Genomic DNA, 18,535 nt, shown 5'->3' with positions numbered 1-18,535 from the left:
TACGCGGGCCTCTCACTGTTGTGGCCTCTCTCGTTGCGGAGCACAGGCTCCGGACACGCAGGCTCAGCGGCCATGGCTCACGGGCCCAGCCACTCCGCGGCATGTGGGAGCCTCCCGCACCGGGGCACGAACCCGTGTCCCCTGCATCGGCAGGTGGACTCTCAACCACTGCGCCACCAGGGAAGCCCACATGTTAATTTTAAAAAGAACTATATTCTTATTTTTTTTCTTTTCTTATTGAGATGTAATTGACATGTGACATTGTATTAGTTTCAGAGGTACAACAGAATGATTTATATTTGTATATATTGTGAAATTTTCACATAGTGTCTGGTTAACAGCCATCACCACACAATAGTTTCAAAACATTTTTTTGTGATGATAACTTTTAAGATCTTTCCTCTTAGTAACTCTCAAATGTACAATATAGTATTATTAAACACAGTTGCTGTGCTGTACATTACATTGCCAGGACCTACTCATTTTATAACTGGACGTTTATGCCTTTTGTCCCCCTTCACCCAGTTTGCCCATCCCCTACCCAAAGCTGCCTCTGTCTGACAGTCGGCTTAAGGCTACTGGCAAATACCCAGGTTGGGAGGAACTAACTCCTTTACCTCCCTGTGCTCGGCCCCGGGCGTCCCCGGGAGTCCCGACCAGCAGGACAAATCCTTGTGAGTCCGAGGAGGAACCTGTAGGGGTTGAAAAGAGAAGAAGGGGCAGGAGACGCGAAAGAATGGAGGCAAGACAAAATCCTGATCAAGCCTCAAACTTTTATTGCTGCAGTAGCTGTATTTATACAGTACAGAGAAAGGGGGGCGGGATCCAGAATAAGGGAAGTACTTGGCAAATTATCATTGGTGCTGCGTGCGTGGGCTTTCGTTGGAAGCGCGGGCTTTCGTTTTTAGGCGCGGGCTTTTATCTCATTAAGCAGGAAGAGAAGCAGGATGTCGGCCATCTTCTAATGGCGAAAACTTCTTGGCTCCCAACACCTCCCCAAGCTTGCTGTCCTTTCTTCTCCCTTCCCAAACAGAGTTATTTCCTGCACCCACAAATGCTCCCCTCTGGCTTTCCTAATTAACCTAAGCTTCTCTTGAAGGCAGCCTCAGCTCTGTTCTCCTGTAGTTATTCACATGTCTACTCCCTAACCCCTCCCTTCTGTGCTTCTTCACTCTTTATCTTCCCTGTCACTGAAAAAAAAAAAAAAAAGTTACAAGGAGCCACTTTTTCTAGCATATTTAAGAGATCCGTGAATTGGAGACAGCATCATTAAAACCAAAGCACCACAGAAGTCTGGAATAGAGCCACCCCCTCTCAGGGTTTCTGGAGGACCCACTGGAGCAGAGCTGAATGTCTTCTAATAATTCAACTTCACCCAGAGAGAAATAGCTAGCAGTTGATCCAAACACAAGCTGAAGGTTTGTTCAGTAGATACAAATCCTTCACCTTCCTTTTGCTCTTCAGTGACCTCCCAAGTATGAGCTGAAACACATAAAATTTGGGTACAGCGCTGGGATGCTGCCAACAAAAACCACTGCAACATAAGGCCAGCGCTCCTGATGTTTTCCTCCCGCCCTCCTCGTTGGGGTACAGACTTCTTGTGAGCTTCGGCCAGTCCTCGGTCAGCTGGCCTCCAGCTGTGGGCTGTGGCACCTAAGAAATACATGATTTTTTTTTTTCTGGTAAAAGGAAGGAGGAACCTAAGCCAATTTTGCAGATATTTCAGCCAAATTTTCCTCTCACATCCCACATCCAAGATGTTGACCCATCATCTCCAAAGTAGAATGGCTAGACAGAGTCTATAAAGTGTCACAAAATTATTGAAAAAAATGTGGGCAGGAATCTATCTAAAAGAAAAAAAAAAACTCACTTGAAAGATAACTTCCTCTTTTCAGTTGATTGGTTACCTTCCTTCTTCCTTAGGGTTTGCTTAGGTCAGTTTACCAATTGCCACCTGTAAAGCCCGCCTCCATGACCTATAACCAAATAAAAAGACTCTGCCATCTTCCTATTCTAAGAACCACCATTGGTTCCCCAGTGACTCTTTCCCTTCCTGCCTTCTCCCCTCCTCAACCTTTTTTGGTTACCTACATATTTACCATTTTATGTGCTTATCATCCTCTCTTATATTTCAGACCTTCTAACTGGGATGCATCTTTTAGAATTTTCTTTAGTGAGTGTCTATAGGTGGCAAACTCAATTTCTGCTTATCTGTCTTTACTTTGCTCTTGTTTTTAACAAAATGTATTATTGTATAGAATTACAAGGGGCTTCTTTCAGCACATTGAAGATATAATTCCATAGTTTTCTGGCTTTCATTATAATTGTTGAGAAGTCATTAATGAATCAGGTATAAATATGATTTATTATCATTCCTTTGAAAATACATTTTTCTGGCTGATTTTAAGATCCTCTATATTTGGGGATTCTGCACTTTCATGAAAATGTGTCTAAGATTGTCTTTCTTTTTATTTATCATTCTAGGAATTAATTGGGGTGCTTGAATCTGTGGACTGGTGTCTTTAATCAGTTCTGAGAAATCCTAAGACATAATTTTCATAAATATTGCTTTTTGTCCCATTTTCTCTCACCTCTCCTTCTGGTAGTCTGATTTGATGTATATTAGACGTTCTCATTCTTTTCTCCATATCTCTTAGTTTCTCATTTTTAAAATATCTTATGTTTTTTGTATGTGTGCTGCATTCTGATTAATTTATTCTAGCTGTCTTTCAGTATACCAGTCATCTCTTTATCTGTGTTTAATATGTTTTTATACACATCCATTATTTTTAAACTTTCAAGTATTAAAATTTTTCTGGAAGTTCTATCTTTTTAGTCCTGCTAAGTCTTTAAAAAAATTTCCCTATTCCCTACATATATTTTAATTTATTTATTTAAGTTATTTATTTTTGGCTGCGTTGGGTCTTCGTTGCTGTGTGGGCTTTCTCTAGTTGCGGAGAGCGGGCGCTACTCTTCGTTGCTGTGCGCAGGCTTCTCATTGCGGTGGCTTCTCTGCTGTGGAACATGGGCTCTAGGCACACAGGTTTCAGTAGTTGTGGCACGTGGGTTCAGTAGTTGTGGCTTGTGGGCTCTAGAGCACAGGCTCAGTAGTTGTGGTGCACGGGCTTAGTTGCTCCGCGGCATGTGGGGTCTTCCTGGGCCAGGGCTTGAACCCGTGTCCCCTGCATTGGTAGGCGGACTCTTAACCACTGCACCATCAGGGAAGCCCCCCTTACACATATTTTAAAGCGTATCTTTCATTGTGTTAAATGTGGTTGTTTTAGAGTTTCTATAGTTTGCATATAATAATTCCAATATATGAAATCTTCATGTATCTGCTTCTGCTGATTTTCTCTCAAGATAATGGTCACTCGTTATTGTAAGCTGCTTGGTTTTATGGAAAATTATGTTGGAAATCCTTGGTGACTTAGAATAAAGGCATGTTCTTCAAGAGGGATTTGCATTTCCTTTGCCAGATACCAAGAGGCTTTATTAGTCTAAAAATATTTTAAATTAAAATCATAGCCCAAGGGTTTGGAGATAACACATACGATAAGATTTGGGCTTGAGAATACATGAGAAGGACTGCTTGTAGCTGCAACTTCTCAGGGACTTATTTTTTTGAGCCCTGCTTTGCTCAGTGCCAAGGATACTTTCCTTCAGCCTTTGGGGATGGGCAGGCTGGAGTAGAATGGGAAATGCTGGCTCACTCTATCTTAATTATGTAGCATTTTGTATTCTTGGTTTTATGGGAAGAGGATCTTCTATTAGATTCCAGCACTGGACAGCAACTTAATGCACTGTCTTATAATCTCACCTCCTTTCCCTTCTCTCTTGGTTGGCACTCTGTCCACGCTGGGATGTCCTCTCTATTGAATTTAGATGACCACCACATGGAAAGGTGTAGGATCTGTTTCCTGGTTGGCCTCTGAGGGTCCAGATGATGCAACACAGACACGTAGGATGTTAACTCCTGGTGGGATGAAACCTGACCCGTGGGAAATGGAGATGGGAGGAAGCCACACAGGTGAGTTCCTCTCTTACTTGGACAATGCCAAGGTGTGGGCCACTTTTATATCCCTTTCCTGGGAGTCCCACGTGTTACCTAAATACATCCTCTGAGTAACCAGCTATGTCTAGTTCTAGCTGGTCATGACGCAGTAGCCAGCATGGAATGTATGGCATTACACGGATGAACATTTTTTCTTTCCTCACTTCCTTCACTCTCACTGCCCTGGGCCTGCATCTCTCAAATCGCCTTAGGGCTGCCTCTGGCTCTGCCTTCTAGAGAAGCCTGTCTGAGACAACCTCCTATACTGTGAAGTTCTGAGTTTTAAATTCTATCTACTCTGCCCTATGAGGGCATCAAATCAAGCTCCCCTGGGTTGGTAAATTACCTCAGAGCAAAAGTGGTTTAGTGCCCTGTTTATCTTGCTTTCTCTCAAAGTCTGGCTTGATATGTCCTTATTATCTTGTCAAATCTTTGACCCCTTTCAAGAAGATCTGTTTATATTTAGCTAACATTTTTGAGTGCTTTAAGTGGGAGGGTTGATCTGGACAACCTGGGAGCCCATGATTCCCCACTCTATTTTTCTCACAGCAATCAAAGTGCTATTTCAAAGATGAAAATCTGACTGTGCCCTCCTCCGCCTTTGCTTAAAAACCCTTTCAGAACCCAGCGTTCTCATAATGAAATCCAGGAAGTTCACCGTAGTTTGCACGATCACGTGACGTGGCTTCTGCCTCCCTCTCGTTCTCACATTTTTTTTTAACTGTCATCCTAGTGAGATTCTTTCAGTTCCTCCAATAATATGTCCCCGATGTGAGGCATTTGCACGTGCTGCTCCCTCTGCCAGGAATCCTTCTCTTCTCCATCCTCCATTCCCTTCACTAGCCAACTTCTACTCACCTTTAAATTAAGCATCAATTCTTCTAAGGGGACTTCCTGGGGGGGTGGGGTGGGGAGGGGTCTTACCACTACATCAGATGTCCTTTCTCCGTGTGTTTGCTTGGCAGCATTCCTGATACTGAAGTTACTTTTCCCGGGACTCTGTGTTCCGTTTCTGCACTGTCATAACCGTAGGGCTGTCGCCTTCAGCACCTGGTCCGCAGCCGGTAAATGTTGGTTGAATTGAATTGTCTCCTTTCTCAGAGGAATCAGAAGTGCTCTCTGACACCTTCAATCAATTTATCCCGAGGTTACCCTGGTACCCAACAGGCAGAGTCTTCTACCTTCAAGTCTGCCGTGGCCCATGAGTGACTGTCATACTTCTGGAGGCTCCACAGAGCAAGCCCGAGGGTTGCAAGGACTCCCATAGGACTTCACACACTTGGCTGGAGCGCCGGTTTTATGACTAGGTGCTGGGTCATCTTGGGCTCTTTGAGGTGAAATGAGTGTAGGTGAGTTTGTCAATTGTGAATTGCAGGCACTTTGACTATATACCAAATCAGCACTTTTTGTGTGTTCATTCTATGCGGGGCACAATGCTTATACTGGACACACCAACAAGCAATCAGTGTGGTGCTACTCTCAGAGAGCTTTGAGCCCAGTCAGAGAGACATAAGATCATTGAGTTACTAAGGCAGTATTCCCAATGACCAGACGAAAATACTGAAGGGTCGGCATCATTTCTGAAGGTTCCTGCAGCTGGAGAGGGGTCTCTGGAGCTGCCTGGTCTTGGCATGTATCTTAAGAAGGAACTTAAACAGCCAGAAGTGGGCCAGTCTGACCAAATGGGGCCCTAGGTGATGGTCACAAGTGCGAAACCTTGCAGGGGAGAAAGGTAAATAGATGATGCAAGCCAGGGGTACAGTTAGGAGTAGTGAGGCCTGTGGCAAAACAGGAAAGACTGTTCTGTCTAAAGGGAGTGAAGGAAACTCAACTCCTCAAAATCAACGAATTGTGAGACCCTGGACCCTGGGCTGCCATAGCTTCTGCTTTTAAAGGAAATGCTGGAAATCCGGTGTCTATGTGCTGATTCTCAATTTTTACAACATTGTTCTAATTCCATCCCTAAAACCATGTCTATACGGTGAATCGGGCCCATAGGCCACCTGTTTTCTCCCTCTACTTTAGAGGAAAACCCAAGTTTGGTACATCACCTCATTTCAAAGTTGCTTGCTGTTGTCTTTCTGCTTAACTGCCCTCATAAACAGATAGTTCCCGAATCTGTATCCTCAATCCCAGTCTCTGTCCTGCGCTTTAGCACCAACATTTAGTTGCCTACCTGTTGTCTTCGTCCGGAAACGCACCTCAAACTCCATATGTCAAGGGCCAAACTTTTCTGCCCAACCCCCGATCTATTCCTAGTACTCGTGCATTTGTTTGACCTTGGGCCTCAGTTTTCATTCAGAGGGATAATGGGAAGAATAGTAATAACTTGCCCTACCTAACCTTGAGGGTTGTTTGGAAGAGAAAAGAAAATGATAGGTATGCATCTATTTGAATGTTACCCTAGACAAAGAAGAGGCAGGAAAACATGAATTTTGGAATGGCCTTTGGATGTTAAGACCAGAACGTCATCCGGAGCACCTGTGGCGGGGGCTTCATGAGGCTGTCGGCCAAGAAGCACCTAACTCTTGCATTCAGCAGCACGAACTCACTGGATTTTTTAAAAAAAAAGAATTGTAGAAACTGGGAAGCATTCTGTTGGCTCTCTGTCATATTGGCCTCAATAAAGTATGCGTGAATCTTCTCAAAATCAGGAGTCTAAGACCCATGGTTGGGGCTACGTGGGATGGAATGGGAGTTGTGCCGTGGCCGGGCTGCAGCTGCAGAGGTAGCCTATGGCGATGGCAACTTCCATAGAGGGTCGGAGTAAAACAAGGCCACATAACAGAGGAAAATCCTTTCTAAGAGCATGTATGAATATGAGAAATTATAGCCATTACTCTTCCATTTTTTAGGTAAGGGTGTTACACTCAGTGAATGGCTTGAACAGGAACAATCTCCATCAATTCTGTTATCCTCCTCACTCAAGTCCATCAGGCACCAGTTCTGTCACTCAACCTTCTCCGTGTCTGGAATCCATACTCCCGTATCCTTACTGCTGTCCCTGCTCTCACATGGGCTGTCATTATCTCGTACCGGATTGCTAAACATCTTTCTGATTAGCGTCCCTCCCTCCATCTCACATCCCATCAACTCATCCTCCACTCTACGACCTGAGGGATCTTTCTAAGCACAGATCTAAGTCATGTCTCTCTAGTACATAAAGCACTTTGTTGGCAACCTATTAAGTCCCAGCTTCCGATACCATTTCATCCTCACTGAGTCACTTTCCCACACACACGCTGTGTTCCTGCCAAACCTGATCACTTGTAAGCTCTTCCTGTACACCTGTATGTGTCAGGTGTTGTCCACAGAGGTCAAGCATTTACAGACCCAGAGACACAGGAGTGGAGGTAGTGAGAGAGGAGAGAGGCAGGGAGGGTGGGGAGTCCCTGAGAGAAGGCAGATTTTTCTAGACACGTTTCCCAAGCCTACTTAGGCTCTTCCCGGGATACCAGTGGCTTCCAGGGAGGGTGAGAGCAACTGCATTGGTGCAGACTTAGAGTCTGCATATCTGACGTAGAAGCCATTCACCCAGCATCATGTGAATTTCTCAAATGTCACCCTATTAAAACATCCACACGAAATAAAGAAAACTCCGATGATTGTTACCAATATGAATATAAGAGATCATCGTAAAGCTGGTTATAGAGAAACTATGTTTACTTAGCAAACTCTTCCTAGGCACAAATTATTACTTACCAAATCTCTGAATTTATTTCCATCTCTTTCTGCTGTATATCTATCAATAGTTATTTCATCACTTATTGCTTCTATTTCTGGTCTCAGTGCTCCCCTTTCTTCATCTCATCTCCCTCTCCTCTCCTCCCAACTCACAGATTGCACATTCCTCCGGGTGGTTTTAACTACTACCACTTACTCACTATCTTTGTGGGAAGGTCTCCCAAATCTTTAGCTCAAACTTCTCTGGGGCTTTCAAGACTGTCTACCAACCATGTACTTCACATCTCCACTTAGGTGTCTCATAGCCATCTCAGACGAAACAGATCCCCAAATGAACCATGTCTCTTGAATGTTCTATATCTCAAAAAGGCATCACCGCCCTTACCCCCATAGCTTTCACCTCCCACTGCCTTTCAGCCACAGAACTATGTGATCCTACCTCCTAAATATCTCTCTGATCCAGCCATTTATCCCTTTTCTCACTCTGGGTTCTTTAGTTCAGGCACCATGATTTCTCGCCTGTTACTGCAACAGTCTCTAAAGGGGCTTGATGTCCCTTGTTTTGTCCCTTTCCATCTCACTCTTTGCTGTGCAGCCAGAATTACCATTCTAAAATGAAAGTTCAGCCACCGTCTTCCCAGAGAGACTACAAAATACCGTCTGTCTCTTCCTCAGACTAGTCCCTTAGGTCAGTGTAAATCAGAGTCAACAAAACACAGCGACACTTTGTTTCTTTTAGCCAAAAGGATAATTTGGCTGACTCAGTAATGAGGGAAAATGATCATATTAGAGACGATTGAGTGATCTCTGTACTTTCACCAGTGTTTTTCTTCTGCCATCCTTTGCAGCGGCGGTGATATCCTCAGGGGTCAAGCAGAGCAGAACCGCAGCTTGTAGGACGGTCACACAGTGTTGGCTGTGGCTGAGTCTCAGAAAGAAGACACTGGTGATCAAGGAGAGGGAACCGAGTCCTTCCAGGACTGTCCGCTTCCTAGCTCTGTGCTTCCCCCAGGGAGGATGCCCTGAATGCAGGGCTTGGTTGCCAAGAGGCACCATGGGGCGAGATTAAACCCGGGGTGGACAGAAAACCTTGCCCTGGAAAAGAATCAAGGAAGAAAATGAAGCTGCAGCAGGTTGCCCTCCTGCAATCCCCAGATCAAAGTGTCAGGCAGGGAAGGCGTCCACCACCCAGACTGGCTGGTGCTAATGCTTGGGATTAAATTACTCCCCTGGGGCTGGGGCATCCAGGGAGTAAGGCAGGAATGTGCTTAAGGGGGATCAAAGCAAAAGTTCTCTTCTTAAAAAGAAAAAGAAAACCTCAAACTGCCCTCCCAACAAGCTTGAGTTATGGCATCAGTAAGCGTGGATTAAGTAAAAACTAGCAGCGATGATGATCTGACCCACGCATTCTGCAAAGCCCTTGCTAGTAACTAGAGCTGGGAGCACGGGACCCACCCCCTCCTCCCACGTTTGATGTGGTGGCCTCTGCCAGGCGCACCACTGTTCACGCTCCACCCACACCCTGGTTCCCGGCCAGCCTCGCCCGCCCTCCGAGAGCTGTCCTGGCACGGCTGCCAAGCCCTGGCCACAAGGTGTACTCCTCCACATTAGTCACGGAGGAGGTTTGTGGGAAAACGGGAAAACCTCTTCAGATCTCCCTCCAAACTAACGCCTGCCACGCACGTCTCTGCTGATGCCTCCCTCCAGGCCCTGCCACATGTCCTCATGGTGGCGGATACGCTGAGACCCAGGAGGGTGACCAGTCATGACTGACCTCCTCAGAAGAGTAGAACAGCAGACTGTCCACCCAGATAGTCCAAGGACAGTGTTCTTTGTTGGGTTTAGAGGTGACAAGTGTCCATTGAGGACCAACAGCTACCAGGCCCTGTGCATTTCAGATCTCACTCCATTCCCTGCTCAATGGAACGAGCCTGGTTTCCTCATCCAGAGAGAAGGGAGTCAAATAAGTAACCTACACATCTGGTTTGTAATGGGACAGGACCGTAACCTGGTCTCTGCAGCTCTAACACTATGAATGCTCCCGGTAGCAGGAATGTGCGTGTCCACACTCAGACGCCCATCTACGCCCAGTCTGCAAAGCACGACATCACATACGACTGGCTAATGATGTAAGTTATGGCTATGGTGTCACTGGCGATCCCTGCAGTATATCCTGGGCCCGATTGTTTTCACCTTCTCTCATGGCTCCAGGCACGTGTGCCAGAAAGCTGAAATAAACATACTCCCTGACGGCCAGGCACATCCTACCTAAACATACGGACCAACATATGGAAGGAAAAGTGCGGTGGAGGTGGGAAGGCGGGAATAGGAGAAGCAAAAGGAAGGCCACGCCGCAGTGAGGTAAATTATTTTATTAGCTTTTGATTTTGACTGAGGGCAGATGCATTAGAGACCATCCAAAATGCCCACACAGTAAATATGCAACAAGAAGATGCACTTAACTTCAAAGGGCAGTCGATTTAGAACTGCTCCGTGCCATGCAACCCACAGGGCCTGTTTGAGGTCCTGCTCTTTTTTTTTTTTTAATCTTATTTTATTTTTTAAATTTTTGTCTGCATTGGGTCTTTGTTGCTATGCACGGGCTTTCTCTAGTTGCGGCAAACGGGGGCTGCTCTTCATTGTGGTGCGCGGGCTTCTCGTTGCGGTGGCTTCTCTTGTTGCGGAGCACAGGCTCTAGGTGCGCAGACTTCAGTAGTTGAGGCGCGCGGGCTTCAGTAGTTGTAGCACGCGGGTTCGGTAGTTGTGGCTCACGGGCTCCAGAGCACAGGCTCAGTAGTTGTGGTGCACGGGCTTAGTTGCTCCGCAGCATGTGGGATCTTCCCAGACCAGGGCTCGAACCCGTGTCCCCTGCATCGGCAGGTGGATTCTTAACCACTGCACCACCACGGAAGTGCCAGAGGCCCTGCTCTTGAAGATGGTTGCTGTCTGGGGCTTTCTTCCAGGGAAAGCTGCCTCAATTTCACTGGCTCTCAGAGCCGTCAGCTGGGAGTGACGATATTGGGACAACAGCTGTGACAAGTCTCCAAACGGCTGCCATCAGCATCCTCGTGGTCATACGTCTTACCTCTGCTCTTAACATGCTTTCACATACATGACTTCAGCCGATCTTCATAATAACCTGTGAAACAGCCAAGGCAGACACCTTTATATATTATCATTATGCATCAATATGACACACTTAATAGGGTGGCAGAATATTAATATGACGTCGATCTTATCCAAGAGGAAACCAGAGTTCAGTGAAGTGACACGACTTGCCCTTGTTCACACAGTCAGGGTCAGAACCAGGATTCAAGCCAGGTCTTCGGCTCCCTGTCTGGTAGGTTTTGCTGCAGTGCATGACGCCCAGGTCAGATAACAAGTTTCCTGGCTTGACTACAAACCTTGTATCTTAACTAGCAAGGAGGAGCTGGAGGTTGAAGAAGGTGGGCACTCTTGTTCCTTTTCTTTGTAGCTATAGCTCTGTCAGTTCCTGACCTTCTTCCCCTTTATGTACATGATACACGGCGAGTAAGCCTTCATCGACTGGGCGCGTGACATTTGGTCTGTGATGACGAAATGGGACCGGACCCCGCATTTCCACCTGAATTGACCTTCAGAGTCAGTACGTGTCGAGACGAAGAGCTTTGAAGGCAGACCCTCCAGAGTTGGCACGGCAGCCCTTCTTCAACTTGGCAAGTTACTCAACCAGCAGGATCCTTGGTTTCCTTGTCGTTACAATGGGGACAGCAATGTCTACCTTGCAGGGACATGATGAGTATTAAGTGAGAGACTGTCAAGTTCTTGACCGTAAAGAGATTCTCCGTCAATGGCAGCAATATTCTTATCCTGGAGCTCTTTCTTTTTACACTTAAGTTTCTAGTGTTGATACTTTCTTCCTTATCAAAGGTTGCTCAATATGCAGGATCTGGGGTAAGGGGGAGCAGTAGTGGCGAAGCTGTTTCTGAATAGCTCGTCATTGCTTTAAAATGTTCAGTGGTAGCGACTGACTTTGGCATCCAAGCCGAGTTCAAATTTCAGCTCCACGATGTGTCCTGGGAAAGTCATTTAAGCGTCTCCCAGTGTCAGCTCCCTCATCAGCTGAGTGGGAACCGCAGTGCCCACTGCACATAAGCTGTGACAATGGACATGAAATAACACTTGTCAAGAGCCCAGCCCAGAGCCACAGTTGGACAGACATCACCTGCTGTTCTGACTGTGGTTGTTTATAGGAGCCGAGCCCGCGTGGCCCAAGGAGATGCCAGTGGGACGTGGGCCGGCTCTGCAGCTCTGCCTGCTGGTGCTGCCGGCACCTCCCCCCAGGGAAGAGGCAGGACGTCGGGGTAGTTCAGCATCTCAGGGCAGCCTAGCTATGGTCATCCCCAGCCGTCCTCCACCTCCACAGGGACCAAAATAGGGATGTGGGGATAAGTTGCAGGAGGAGGGGGCATCAATGAAAGGAAGAGTTTCCTGCCTGGAAGGTGAATGGATACTAGAAGGACAGCAATCCGGGGGTCCTGGGATGCCGTCCACGGAGACATTTAAATGCAGGGATGACACTCATGCTTAGGGGGAGATCTGCTACAAAACAGGGGCCGGGGCCAAAGGACTTCTGAGGATTTCTTCAGTTCATGATTCCATGGCTTTGTAGAGGTCAGAATCCCAAAGATGTTCTGTGCATTAATATATGCTCAGAACAGAAAGTAAACCTGGGTGAACACACACACACACACACACACACACACACACACACACACACACCTTCCCTTCACTTGCTGGGTTCAGGCAGCTTCATGAAGGCAGGTCCTGATGGGGTCTCTTAAGCTAATGAGAGGGTGAGAAGTGGACACAGGAGGACCTGTGCAGGAGTGGCTCCTGGGGAACTGGACTGAAATGGGGGTCGGTGTTACGAAAATCGAGGGCCACCAGAGTTTAGGTCCATGCAGGGGCTGTGCTGTCAGCCAAGTTTGTGGACTCGGTCCTGACAGCTCACAATGTGCATGGCTCTTTCTTTGATGCTCTGTGAGGTCACCATGCAGGCGAGGAGAGGGGGCTTGGTCTGAGACCCTTCAGTGCCCACCTGGGCCTTTGAACTAGTCACTGCCTTTTCCTGACATTCTTCCTCAGCCCCGTGCGTACCTGGCAACTTCACATCATCGCCTGGGTGTGCTCAGAGGCCGCCTCCAGATGGCTCTGTCCCACAACCTGCTCTCTTTAAGCTCCTCAGGACGCTCCTTGCTTTTCTTGTTTATTTATTACCTATTTATTGCCTGCCCTCCCCCAGAGTGTAAGCCCTGTGGACCTGGGATCCTACACCCTTTCATCTTTTCATTCTCTCTGTGAGCCCAGCACACAGAGGTGCTCAACACATACTTGTTGAATGAAGGATGAAGCTGACTTTCTCACAGTCCCACAGCCGGAGAGGGAGGGCAGGCTGAGAGCCCCCAAGCCCTGTACCCACCTCCGCAACTTGCTTTGCTGCTTCCAGAAGAAGTCAAATAGGCTCAAAACTAAATCCTAGAATATTGAGTAAAAATCTTCAGCTGGACTGATTCTCCCTCCGACCCCTTAAAGTTCTAGAAGCTTCCTTGGCCTTATCTTTGAGCAGTTGCCTTGAAAAATCATCCCCAGGAGCGTTTCGTCTCTAACTGAGCTGGCTGCCGATGAGAACGTTATTTACGGTGTGCACGTGTATGTTGCTGGGGACTTGTCAGCCTTGGGGCACTGGGGTGTCACTCACCTCACACTGAGGGGCCCAGGCCTGAGCTGTAGGGCCTCAGCATCTCCCTGAACCAAACACGCGCTTGCCTAACGTCTGCCACCTTCCCAGGGCAGGTCCTCTCCTTTACAGGACCCAGTAGGACCCCAGGGCCCGGGCCCAATTCACTGACTCCTACTAGGGAAATGGTACTCCCACGGGGCAGACTTTTGATGCCCAGAGAAGGGCCTCCTCCTTCCCCTCCCACACTCTTGGCTGTGGCTGTGAACTTGGTCTTCTGAGAACAAAAACAACATCCTGTGTTTGCTCCCACTTGGCGGCCAGGCGGGTCCAGTGGGCCATTTGGCGGCCAGCCTGAGGAAAGCAGTCTCCTACCGCTGGGAGAGCCTGCCAGAGGGAGGACGATTTGTGTGGACGTCGGGGTCCCGAGGGCGAGGCAGCTGGCGGAATGGGGCGGGAGCAGCTTTGACCTCTGACCAGAGGGAGGTGGGAGGTCCCCGGCTGCTGAGGCTCCCAGGGAGACCCCTGGATCTCCCGTCCGTGAGGAAGTGGGCCTGAGCCCGTGGTCACTCCAGATAACTGGGGACACAGAGCCAGGGGCAAAGTGGCACCTTTGTGCCTTTGGCCTCTCGGGCTGTCACCCTCACTAATTGTTGGGAAGGCAGCCATGCGGGTGGAGACAGCAGGCTTGACTGAAAGTGTGTAGACGTGGATGGTTTGGGATGTCTGGCTGTTCCCAGTGAGTGACTTTGTTCCTCTTTATTCATTACCCACTTAGAGGAAAATAGAAACTTATTTCCAGTTTTCCTGTGCCTAGAGAGGGCGAGCTGCCAGACCTTTCTGCTAGGAAACAAAAAAGCTTGCAAAGTGAGGGTTCCCAGGAGATGTGACTGAATCCCCCCCAAGTCAACCAGGGAGAGTTGTGACCCTGGAAATAGCACTACTCTTGTGGTTGGTGTGTCACCTTGAATGACTGGAGACTACCCACTAACCTGCTCCCCCAGGAGACCACCCCCACCCCGTATCCCAGAAATACCAAGGGTATGAGGGCTGTGGCACCAGCTGAAAAGTCAGGGGCCGCTGGTTTAATAGCAACTTCCACCCTCCTCCCTTCCAGGAGCAAGAACCGTGGATTGGTTTTATAAAATGCACAGAACCTCTGAAAATAAGCACTCTTATCAATAATAAATGGAATGGGAAATAGGAGCAAACAAGTCAAAGATGAGGTGTAAGAAAAGCCCGTCTATTTTCTTTTAATTGCCCTCATATCCATAAATGTCAAAAGAACAGCAGCACTGAAAGTCTCCTAATCACACAGAATGCCAGGAAGGGAAAATCTCATGGAGGGAGATGTAGAGCAACTTGAGTTTAATAAGCCAAAACGTATTATGCCAGAAAGAGGAGACCTGCAGTAAAATTCAATTCTAAAAACAGAAGCTGCCCATTGTAACTTTTTCGAGCTCTCCAATTTTTAGAACATTTTTTTTTAGAACGATATCCACAGACACAAATTGAAAACTGAGCATTTTAAAGTCCAGTTAAGTTCAGTTAGAAACGGCTTTTTTGGTAAACTATCTCTCCTCCAAACATCTCAGCCATCTAAGGAAGACTCACTTAAACTCCCAAAGGAAGTATTTAACTATAAACTTGAATGTTCTCTTCAAAGCCTTCTCCCTCCTAAGCCCTCATTCTCACCTTGTGCCCACCCCATGTATATATGGTCATTTAACAGAGATCAAAGCCTTAGAGGATGAAGTCCTTTCTGACAGTGAAATTTCAAATATCAGCCCGTGGGTAGATAAGGAGTTGACGGACATCAGTGTGCACCCCTCAAACCACACCACATATAACTTTGGGGCAGGAGGATGAAAACTTCCACCAAAACAAATCCCTATAAAAAAAAAAATGAATCTTCAGAAGGAAAATTAGGGCAAGGTGTGTGCTGTGTGTCATCCATACCTGTCTCCTTCCTCTAATGAAATTTAGACTAGTTCACTTGCTAATTAACTGTAGAGACCTTGGGTTCTATTTTATCCCTAAGTCTTCACAGCGAAAACAGTGTTTTTAGTAAACATTGTAATAAAATAATTCTATCACTTCAAATCTATTTGAATGTTTTCTAGCATTACTATTACTATTTATTAATTTATCAAATATTTATTGTATACCTACTGTGTGCTCTGGGAAATACAAAGATGAGCTTCAGACCCAGTGTACTGGGAGGGTTTGCTAAGCTTGTAATTTGAATCTACAATTATTGGCTGTAGAAATTATTATAACACAGGGCAGTCTGTGGTGAACGACATTTAGAGAGGGGGGGTGATCCAGGAGGCTGTAGGGATAGCTTCATTTTACCACTGTGGGCCCAGTGCTGACACATGGTAATCAGGCAATCAACATTTATTACATAAAAAGTAACCAAAGTGATAAAAAGTGATGCTCTTGGCTGAAACTTTTGGACCCCTCAAAATTCATATATTAAATCCTAACCCCCAGGGAACTATATTCAATACCCTATGATAAACCACAGTGGAAAAGAATATAAAAAAAGAATGTATATATATGTATATGTATAACTGAATAGCTTTGCTGTACAGCAGAAATTAACACAACATTGTAAAACAACTACACTGCAATTAAAAAAAAAATCCTAACCCCCCATGTGATAAACTTAGGAGGTGGGCCCTCTGGAAATGATTAGGTCGTAAGGGCAGAGCCCTCAGAAATGGGATTAGTGCCCTTATAAGAAGAGACACGAGAGGTAGCTCTCTCTGCTCTTGGCCATGTGAGGGCACAGCGAGAAGCTGGCTGTCCATGAACAAGGAAGTGCTTTCTCACCAGACACTGGGTCTGCCAGCACTTTGACCTTGGACTTCTCAGCTTCCAGAATTGTGAGAAATAAATTTCTGTTGTTTATAAGCCACCTGGTCTACAGTGTTCTGTTTTAGCAGCTCAAATGGACTAAGGTAAGCGAGAAAGGTCTTAAAAGAGAAGTATGAGGAAACTAGGAGATGGCCGAGTCACAGGTGAGGTGTCTCAAGAATGAAAGCACGTAACATAGGGCCAGGAAAAGGTATTAAGAAGTGTTCAGTTTTCAGCAAGAAGTGTTTCAGTTTCAGCAAAAATAAATACTAATGTTTGGTTAGTGCTTACAGAGCAGGATAACATTTTGAAATGAATTCGTAGGCTCCTTCCCCTATATTTTCTCTTTTTCTCCCCATTGTAACATGACTGCTCCCCTCCCCAAGCCATTCAAGCAGTAGAAAGCCCCGTTCTTCATTGCTTCAGGGGAGATGTGCCTGAAAGATGTCTTGGGTTTGTTTCCAATAGTCTGGGCTCAGAGGAGAAAGAGGATTAACAGAGGCAGTAGAAGAGAGCCAGGGCTTGGTTGAAAGAAGCAGAGGGGCTTGGAAGAAGTCATTGGCAAAGAGGCACTTGATGTAAAAGAAAAGAGAGAGAGAGGGACATTTCCCAGGACTTGGAGAGGAGAAGTGGGTGCATGATGGAGCAATGGGCGGCCACACTGCCTCCCAGTGGTGTGGGAGGGACATGACAAGCTCTCAGAAGGAAGGGGCCAACATGAGGTCACAGGCACAGTAGCTCCCAGGTTCTCCCTAAGTTCCATGTCCAAAGAGGCACTTGACTGGAAGAGCCTATGATGGGAGGGACAAAGGACACCCCAGCAGGAACTTGGGTGAGCAGATGACAATGACCAGGGGTCACCTGAAGTGAAAAACCCCACATACGTGAGTCTGAATTTAAGGTCAGAGCCCTCCCTCTTAATCACCAGGCCTTTCTGGTCCTGATGATTTAAAGTGATTACCCAAATAATTTAGACAGAACAGAAAGAAATAACCAAGACACATGTGAATGTGTGTACATGCACACACACACACGTGAACACAGGCACACCTTCAGTATAATTCTCTTTTTCTGGATTTGGTGGGATTTTATCTGTCCCTCCTAGTGAACAGCCAAGTCCAACAATTCCTTTGACCTGACCTAGAAAAAGTAGCCAGGATAGAAACAATAGCAACGACAATAATAATAATGCCAGACTTGGAGGGAAAAGAAGGCCAAACAAGAAAAAAGATGAGAAAAGGTGGTTCATTTTCTCTGCTCACACCCAGGAATGGGTTAATAGCAGTCAGTGGGAGTCACTTTTAGAATAAGAAACTGATAGAAAAAGGAGAAACAAAGAGAGAGTGGGGTGGGGAAGCATAATGAAAATGAAAGAGCAAAAGGGGAGAAAAGGCTTGATGGAGAAGAAAAAACATCAAGGGAAGGAAATGTTGGGCAGAAAGCAAGGAGATGAGTATGTCCCCAGCAATGCAGCCCCCGCATTGGAAATCCTATTAGGCAGCAAAAATGAGGTTATTGTATTTTTGCTTTGTCACTATATGCAAATAACTCAATTTAGCTGCTAAACATGTTGTTATTGAATTCTGAGAAATTCCCTTCATAAAATGTAGTATTTTTGTGACAATATTGTCAGCAATACCAGATTGCTTTTCTATTTTGGTTAAGCTTTTATCTGAGTCTAGTATATGTCATCTACTCTCAGATTCCAAACGATTGCTTTTATGTAATTTTTGGGTAAGCAAGAAATAATAACATGCTTAGAAATGTGAGACATCGGTTAGCCTTCCCATTATTTTTCACTGCCCAAGAGAATTAGAGGGTGGGCCACAATGGGGGATGTAATTATTTCTCATGATGAATTTTTAATTATGTTAATATCCTTGAGCGCCCACGTATCCGTTATTCACCACATCCGTTTGTTTTGCTCCAGCCTTTATATCCCATGTATTTAATCCTTCTACTTTTAGAAGCTTTTTGCATAACGGACAAAGACTTTTAAAGCCTGTAAACAAAGGACTGTGAAATCACATTTTCTATCTCTGACACATTTACTCCTGCTTCGTCACATCACTCTAATTCCAACCATATTTAATAAAAGAAACTGAGTCTCCATCCCTGCCAATCATAACGCTATTCTATCAAAATGGAATTCTATATATTTTGATTTCCCTAAATTTCTATTGATTTAGATGACTTCTCTGAGAGTCAGTCAAACTTCT

This window comes from Phocoena phocoena, chromosome 16, assembly GCF_963924675.1.
Source record: "Phocoena phocoena chromosome 16, mPhoPho1.1, whole genome shotgun sequence".
In the NCBI taxonomy this organism is placed as follows: domain Eukaryota; kingdom Metazoa; phylum Chordata; class Mammalia; order Artiodactyla; family Phocoenidae; genus Phocoena; species Phocoena phocoena.
Note: the sequence above shows the minus strand (reverse complement) of the source record.